The following is a 6,194-nucleotide window of genomic DNA, read 5'->3' as shown; positions in this document are numbered from 1 at the left end:
GGGGAATTCCAAGACGAGGGGCACATTTTTAAGGAGAGGAGAGATTTTAAAAAGACATGACAGGCAAACAGTTGTGGAATGAACCTCCTGAGGAAGTGGTGGATGCATGTACCATTACAACATTTAAAAGACATTTGGATAGATACATGAATAGGAGAGATTTAGCGGGATATGGGCCAGGAGCAGGCAAGTGGGACTAGTTTAGTTTGGAATTATGTTCGGCATGGACTGGTTGGACCAAAAGGTCTGTTTCTGTGCTGTATGACTCTATGACTATGTTTTACACACTATTAACTTTCTTTTCCAAAAGGTATATCTTGGAAAGTTTCCAGTATTAAAGCATTACTCGATTCCATATTGATTTTTCTATGAAATATTAAATGTCCAGTTTATAAGAACTATGCACTATAGAAAGGCACTTGGGCCATCATGTTCAAGCTAGATATTTGTAAGTGCTATCCAGTTTGTTCCTGTGCAACTATTTCCCCATATTCATGCACTTTTTTCCTCGTGTTCCTCCAGTTCACTTTCAGAGGTTACTGTTGAATATGCTTCCACCACCCTTTCAGGCAGGGCATTCCACTCCACATCACAGTAGTGTGCTGCATTTAAAGACATTCTACTTATCATTGTATTGGCTGTTATTTGGGAGTTATATTAAAACTGTTACCAGTGATTGGTAGTCCCCTAGTTCCCAATCCCCTTGCCAGAATTTCATGTTACAGATAACAAGACCAATTTAATTGAACTCCTATCACCAAGAAGAGTGTGACACTAACTTCAGAAGGGGTGAATGGAAGGCAATATTAGAGGATTTGAGTGCTGGGGCTTGGAGATTTATGAAGCTGAAATTGTTCATATTTAATGGCTTGAGCAAAACTCATCAGCATACTTTAATACAATTTTGTTACAACAGAATCATTTTGTTTCCTTTTGCAGAATGCTGACATTTAAAATACTTTTTCAGCTAATTATCTTGGGATGCCCCTGGATTATTGGATTCTTTGTTAACAAAGGTTCCAGTGAAATATTGGAATACATATTCATTGTAATTATACCTCTCCAAGGCTTCCTGATTTTTCTTATCCTGTGTGTTTTCAGTGCTGAGGTATGGTCTACAATACTGACACAGTGTAACGTTATGCTAAATTTGTATAAAATTTTGCTTAGAGCCCACTCAGAATACTTTGCAGAAATCACACTCGGAATAGGTGGCAATTAGTCACAGTGCCAGGGATCCAGGTCTGGTTCCAGTCTCAGGTGACTGTGTGGAGTTTGCACTTTCTCCCCATGTCTCCAGGTGCTCCGGTTTCCTCCCACAATCCAAAAATGTGCAGGTTAGGTGAATTGGCCAAGCTAAATTGCCCATTGTATTCAGGGATATATAGGTTAAGTGTATTAGTCAGGGGTAAATGTAGAGTAATACAGTAGAGGAATGGTTACTCTTCAGAGGGTTGGTGTGGGCATATTGGGCTGAAGGGCCTGCTTTCACATTGTAGGGCTTCTATGATGATGGAATACCTTGCAACGTTTGGGTTTTCATTACACAAAAATGACATAGATGCACGGGGAAAACTAGTTATAAGGATGATAACACATCTGAGAATTTTAATGGTACAGCTGATTTCTCTAGATAACAGGGACAATTTTTTATATTAGATTAGATTACTTACAGTGTGGAAACAGGCCCTTTGGCCCAACAAGTCCACACCGACCCGCCGAAGCGCAACCCACCCATATCCTGACATTTACCCCTTACCTAACACTACGGGCAATTTAGCATGGCCAATTCACCTGACCCGCACATCTTTGGACTGTGGGAGGAAACCGGAGCACCCGGAGGAAACCCATGCAGACACGGGGAGAACGTGCAACCTCCACACAGTCAGTCACCTGAGTCGGGAATTGAACCTGGGTCTCAGGCGCTGTGAGGCAGCAGTGCTAACCACTGTGCCACCGTGCCGCCCACATTTTTTAAAATTACGAAGAGGTTTGTGATGAAAAATTCAAAGGTATTTCCATTTGTAGAGAGTTCAAAACAAAAAGCCATACATATGTGAAATGAGAAACAGCGTCATGAGGGCATAAATAGAATAGTGTAGGCAGAGTTGGTTAGATCAAAATAACCAATCAAGTTCTAGGAATAATATCTTACCAAAGTGACAGTATTTTTAGAATCTGGTACATTTCAGATCATCATGCATACATATATAGTGGTAACATACAGTAAAGAAGATGTGAAGAAGCCTAAACCTAAGCAAGAAGATACTTTTTTTTTTAAAGATATTTTTATTAGAAATTTAATATTTTGACAGATTTACAAAAATAAACAGAACTTTCAAGCACAAACATTAATATAAAAATAGATCTTAAATATATAATCATCAAAATTCAAAGGAATGATACTAAAGAAGAAAGAAAAACAATGAAACTCAGTTAACTACTAATCTAATCCACAATTATCCAGAGTGTATAGTTGAGTCACTTACATCCTTCAAACAAGAGAAAATGTTCTCTAATACACTCGTAACAGTATAATAAAAAGGAAACTATTTCCAAACAATAAGAACAAAAAAAATAAAACATGTTTGAATGGAGATCCTCCCCCTTGTTCTCAGGGGGCCTTATTTCCTTTCTAAAGGTCCACCATATCCTCTCCCAAACAGTGTCCCACCCTTAACCCGGGCGCTCCTTAATAGGATTTAGATATAATACCGAGCTAGAGTTGACAGTGAGCGCCCCACCCCCACCCCTCCCCACCCATACCTGAGTATATCTGATAGCATCAATGCCACGTACAAACACACATAACTATAAAATTACAACTCCAACAAATTACAGTTAAGTATAATAACATAAAATAGCAAGAGAAGACAACCCTGCTCCCAGAAGCAAAAGTAAAGTATCCATTTCTCCCCACGGAGTGTGGAAGAGGCAAGCCAACATAAATTGTCTCTTACGATTTATTTAAACGAGTCTAAAAGTTCCTTAGCCTCTTCTGGTGATCTAAAATTATACTCGGATCCTTCGTGGTTAAAGCATAACGTCGCTGGGTAGCGTAAGGTGTATTGAATATTTAAGTTCCTTAGACATTTCTTCACCTCATCAAACGCCTTCCTCCTTCGTGCCAAAGCCGGGGAGAAGTCCTGAAATAACATAATCTTGGATCCTTCATGAATCATAGCTTTAGGATCCTTTCCAAGCTTTCTGGAGGCATCCAGGAGTATCTGCCTCTCCCTATAACTCTGCAGCTGGAACAGGACCGGGCGTGGGCGCTGGTTTGGGCCAGATCCGCGTACTGCGACCCGGTAGGCCCACTCCACCCTTACCCGGTCAGTTTCAGCCCCCAGGTTTAAAAGCTTGGGCAACCATCGCTCCAGAAATACTGCTAACTGTCCCTTCTCTTCTTGTTCAGGGAGGCCCAGAAGACGGATATTCTTTCTCCGGTTTCTATTATCCAGGTCATCCATGTAGATTTCAAAGGCCCGGACTCTCTGCTCCAGAGCTCGCACCTGTTCTGCAGCTGTTTGTGCTGCAGCCTCGGAGGTCGTGGCCTTTAGCTCCGCCCCCTCCACTCGGCCCTGTAATTCCTCCAGAGCCTGGCTGTACTTTTGTAACTTTTCTTCGAATGCATTCCATCTCTGTCTGGATTCTGCGATGAAATTGACGAGTGTCGTTTCCAGCCTGGCAATCATCTCTTCAAGGCCTGTTTTTACATCAGCTGCAGCCGGAGGAGGAGAGGAGGGTGGGGGAGGGGTCTTTGTTTTCTGAGAGCTGCGGGATCCCTTTGGTTTACTCATTATCCACTTAATATTAAACTGCTTAAATATAATAGTAAGCAGCTAATTAAGGTTAGAAAATTTTTTTTTTTGGGTGGTTTGGTAAGTGTGGTGGGGGTGAGTAACTCACTTTACCCAGGTTTTGGGAAGAGCACTGTAAACTCAGACTTGCTGAGTCGCCGCCATCTTGGATCTCAGCAAGAAGATACTTGTTGGTCTTGCCTTCTCCTCAACCAGCCCTGTCTTGAACTTAACACCTTAGATAGATGTGGGCATAAAACTGCAAGATTGAAAAGGGGGTTGGGGGCAATGTTTTTTTTGATTCTTGGCAATCTCAGTGAAGCTTTACTTTAAAGCCATCTATACTTGTCAGGGAGATGGTGGCTCACTGGACCAGAAATCCAGCCGAACAGTCGGAGTTCAAATACTACCACAGCAATTCAAATTCAATTAATAAAAATTTGAACTGAAAGCTAGTCTCAGCAATTGTAACCAAGATCATTAAAAAGTCCACCTGGATCAGTAATGCTCCTTTGGGAAGGAAATCTGCTGTCTTGCATGGTTTGACTCCAAATCCATGAGTCAAATCTATGTGACTCCAAATCCACACTAGCTACCCTATGAAATAGCACTAGCAAGCCACTCGTTCAATATCAATTAGGGAGGGCAACAAATGCTGGCTGTCCAGCAAGAGCTACAGCCCATGAAAATTATTATATCTACAATTATTTGATGTTGGCTGTTATTGACCAGTCCAAACCCTCTCAACATATATTAAGAAGATAACCAAGACCCAAACGTTTCTTATTTTCAAAGGCAAGTATAAGGCTGTGTGTTCGGGATGTAATTCAGTTGGTCAAACTACCAGGTTTGAAGCAAAACACACCTTATTCTAACACAATACTTAAAATACAAAGGAAAGAAAATTTGAAATAACCTAACTCTACTAGAAAATTTAACACAATATTAGATTATTTAAATACTAAACAGCACTGTTCCAATATAGTAATGTCCCATAAACACACATTTGGCAAAGGCAAATTCAACAAATTCAGTCTTAACCTTTCATAAAAAAACATGAAAAATACACCTCTTAAAGCTGTAGTGTTATCACAGATAACATCTATCTTCAACAGGAGATGTTTTATTCCAATAGCATCCTTCCAATTTGAAGAGCAGGAAGGGAAGCGATAAAGAAAAACATAATTTCTGGATCAAATACAATAAGTGAGCAAGGTGAAAATTTCAAGATGTGCAAACTTTATAAAGTAATAAGCGATACAGACAGAGCTAATGGTAGATGTCTTTTGCCAAGGATGGGAGATTTCAAGACTAGGTAAGAAGAGAGAAATGAGAGCAAATCATTTATACAGAGTGTGGTTTGCGTGTGGAATGAACTTCCTGAGAAAATAATGATGATGAGTACAATTACAACATTTAAAAGATATTTGTATAACTATATGAATAGGAAAAGTTTAGAGAGACATGGGCCAGTAGCAGGCAGGTGGGATTAGTTTATTTTGGAATTATGTTCAGCATGGACTGCTTGGACCAAAGGGTCTGTTTCCATGTTGCATGACTCTGTGCTTCTTCGACTCTGTGTCTCAAATCAATAACCACAGCATCTTTTTGAAATCTCTCTATGATCTTCTTTCTCAAAGGTGAGAGATGAATTTAAGAAATGGTTTCTGGGAGTTATGCAAAAGCACAAAACATCCACCTCAACAGTTTATTCTGATACCACCCAATCCAAATCAGTCAGTCATGTGGGTAAGTCTGCAGTTTCCAGTTGTTCTGCAGTTGAACAGCAGGGTGAATGTTTCTCACATCCATAAAAGGGTTTTCCTTAAACCTAAATAATGATCAACAGGTGGATTTTATCTGTTGCAGAACTAAGACACGTTGTATTAGGTTGCAATATATGGACAAAGACCCCAGAGGCAGCAACAACTTGGGATGCTGAAAAGACCTTATTGTCCCTTACCCTATTTATCGTGAAATGTCGTCTGCTGTTACCACAACGTCTGAGAGATTAAGCAGACCAAAAAGCTAAATAATTTTTCTTCTTTTTCTCCCCAGAGTGAAGCCAAAATATAGGCTGAAGCATAAACTACAAGACGTACAATTATTTCGGAATTTTACTGGTTCTTAATCCAGTATCAAAAAAATTCTTAGTTCATTGAGAAATATGAACTATATTATTGAGAATTCTTAGTTCATTGAGAAATATGAACAAATATAGCTAATTGTTTGTTTTGTGATCAGTTTATTATATTTTGATTGAAGATAAAAGTGAAAGGTGTGATTTTCTTTTTCATTAGCTATCAAGGAGATGTGGATAACACCAAGATGAGATTTATTTCCTGTTCTATATGTTAAGAACAAATCATGATTCTACTTTTTATGTCTTTCTCT

The 6,194-nt window shown here is 39.5% G+C and overlaps 1 long non-coding RNA gene across 1 annotated transcript; it reads left to right on the top strand.

Annotated features, from left to right (window-relative positions):
- The first annotated feature begins 1,026 nt into the window (after nucleotides 1–1,026).
- Nucleotides 1,027–5,979, top strand: LOC132836042 (uncharacterized). The gene is made up of 3 exons (XR_009647320.1): nucleotides 1,027–1,108; nucleotides 5,441–5,549; nucleotides 5,859–5,979. It is a non-coding gene; the product is annotated as an uncharacterized LOC132836042 (long non-coding RNA).
- The last annotated feature ends 215 nt before the right edge of the window (nucleotides 5,980–6,194 follow it).

This window comes from Hemiscyllium ocellatum, chromosome 45 (assembly GCF_020745735.1).
Source record: "Hemiscyllium ocellatum isolate sHemOce1 chromosome 45, sHemOce1.pat.X.cur, whole genome shotgun sequence".
Taxonomy (NCBI): domain Eukaryota; kingdom Metazoa; phylum Chordata; class Chondrichthyes; order Orectolobiformes; family Hemiscylliidae; genus Hemiscyllium; species Hemiscyllium ocellatum.
Note: the sequence above shows the minus strand (reverse complement) of the source record. Positions and strands in the feature narration are given on the sequence as shown.